We start from the raw sequence: 2216 nt of genomic DNA on the forward strand, positions 1-2216 counted from the left end.
GTCCCTGGAGGACATCATGCTAGGTAAAGTGGAGGATCCACAAAAAAGAGGAAGACCCCCAATGAGATGGATTGGCACAATGACAGCAACAATGAGCTCAAATGTGGTAATGATTGTAAGATAGGCACAGGACCAGGTAGTGTTTCATTCTGTTGTGCATAAGGTCTCCATGAGTGAGTACAGGCTTGACGGCACCTAACAACAACAGTGGACTGCCCAAAAAGCAAACTTATCTATCTTGGCAGAAGTATAGTCAAAATGCTTCTTACAAGAATGATGAGACTTGGTCTCTCATACATTGAACATGTTATTAGGAGTGACCAGCATCAGGAGAAGGACTAAATGCTTGGTAAAGTGGAGAGTCAACAAAAAAGAGGAAGACTGCCAACAAGATGTTTTGACACAGTGTCAGGAACAATGGATCAAGCATAACAACAAAGATGAGAATGGCACAGAACCGAGCTGTAATTTGTTCTGTTGTGTATTGGGTTACTATGAGTTGGAACCATCCCAACAGCATCTAAAAACAAGTTATTTTGTACCCTCAATGTTAATATAATGCATTTTTGTAATAATGCTATTTTATTTTTTCTCAACTTCAATAGTTAAAAGTGAAGAGAAATCTGAACTCCTTAGTTACTTTCATTTCTGTCTTAGTCATTTTAAAAAATGACATAACTTGTTTATAATTGTTGTTGTTGTTGTGTGCCGTCAAGTCAATTCTGACCTATAGCGACCCTGTATAGGGTTTCCGAAGAGCAGCTAGTGAGCTTGAACTGCCGACCTTGCAGTTCAAACAGATTGGCAGTCTAGTGCATTAACCCACAGCACCACAAAATAGCTGCCAGTTATTCACAGTATTATTATCAAGCATCATTTCACCTTCTTCAAATGTTTTCTAATGATTAGGTTTTACTTTAATATAATAAAACTTGCAATAACTAGGACTTGTGTTAGTAGTCTCTCAGAGAAAGAAGACACAAATATTTTCCATTAAAATAAGTGATAGAAAATATTGTCAAAGGCAAAAACCTTGTAAGATCTGGAAGAGCAAGGCCATACCATCAAATCTTTCTCTCACAGCTTCACTGTAATACAAACTATGTTGTTGTTGTTGTTAGTGTCATGGTGTCAGTTTTGAATTATACAGTAGGGTTTCCGAGTAAAGACTGGTTGGTTTGAACCACGAACCTTGCTATTAGCAGTTCAGTGCCACGCCAGGACTCCAATACAAACTATAGCTATTACTATATATATTTATTGAGGAGCACTTGTGGTACTATAAGATAAGCACTGGACAACTAATCACATGATTGGCATATCAAACCCACCAACCACTACTCAGACAAAAGATGAGGCTTTCTCCTCCCATAAAGATTTGCAGCCTCTTAAACCCTACACAAGAACAGATTCTATGGCACTAACAACAGATAATTATGAAACAGGCCTGCATCTTATTAATTAGGTATTCTTACAGTAACACTATGAGTCAGAAACTATTAGCCTAACTTTACAGAATCAAAAGATTAAATGGAGAGTATGTAAATAAGTTTTTACAGCTATAAAGCTAATAGATCTAAAATTCAAAAAAGTTCTTCGGATTCTTAAACATTTGACCTTCTCTCATAATCCAAGGCTCCCAGTCATGATAGAATGCCTATAAGACCAAGAAATACGTAACTGAAATTGTTTCCTAAAATTCAAATCATAAAGCAACAACAACACAACAGATTTACATTTACCATCAAGATCAGATAAAGATTAGTGGACTCCTGAGTCTTTGGTACTTGGTAACCCTTCAGGTCTGGAACTGAACTCACTCACAGGGCTCAATTTCCATTCAACCAATAGACAGGTATATCAACAGTACTAGTGAGGTACACACACCATAGACTAGTCAGCTATTCAAGATCAAAAGGGCAGCATTTTGCCAAGGGATAATTCAGAAGGGTTGGGAAAGAAGAAGAAATGGAAACACAAGAGGTGTGATAAGTGCTGTTCCAGTGAAGGGATTGCAATCATTGCTATGAAATGAAGTATAAGAATTGTTGAAGGTAAAGCTAATGATAGGCTCTTTAAACCTGCTCTCAATTCACAATACCAATTTTTTGTTTTATTTTTTATAAACGACTCTGTAAACACCTGAATCCTTTGGTGTTGCCTTTTGGTAATTTGGTGCAAAGCCATAGGATAAGCACTGGACTGCTAAATTCAGC

The sequence above is a fragment of the Chrysochloris asiatica genome, unplaced genomic scaffold (assembly GCF_000296735.1).
Source record: "Chrysochloris asiatica unplaced genomic scaffold, ChrAsi1.0 scaffold00068, whole genome shotgun sequence".
Classification (NCBI taxonomy): Eukaryota; Metazoa; Chordata; class Mammalia; order Afrosoricida; family Chrysochloridae; genus Chrysochloris; species Chrysochloris asiatica.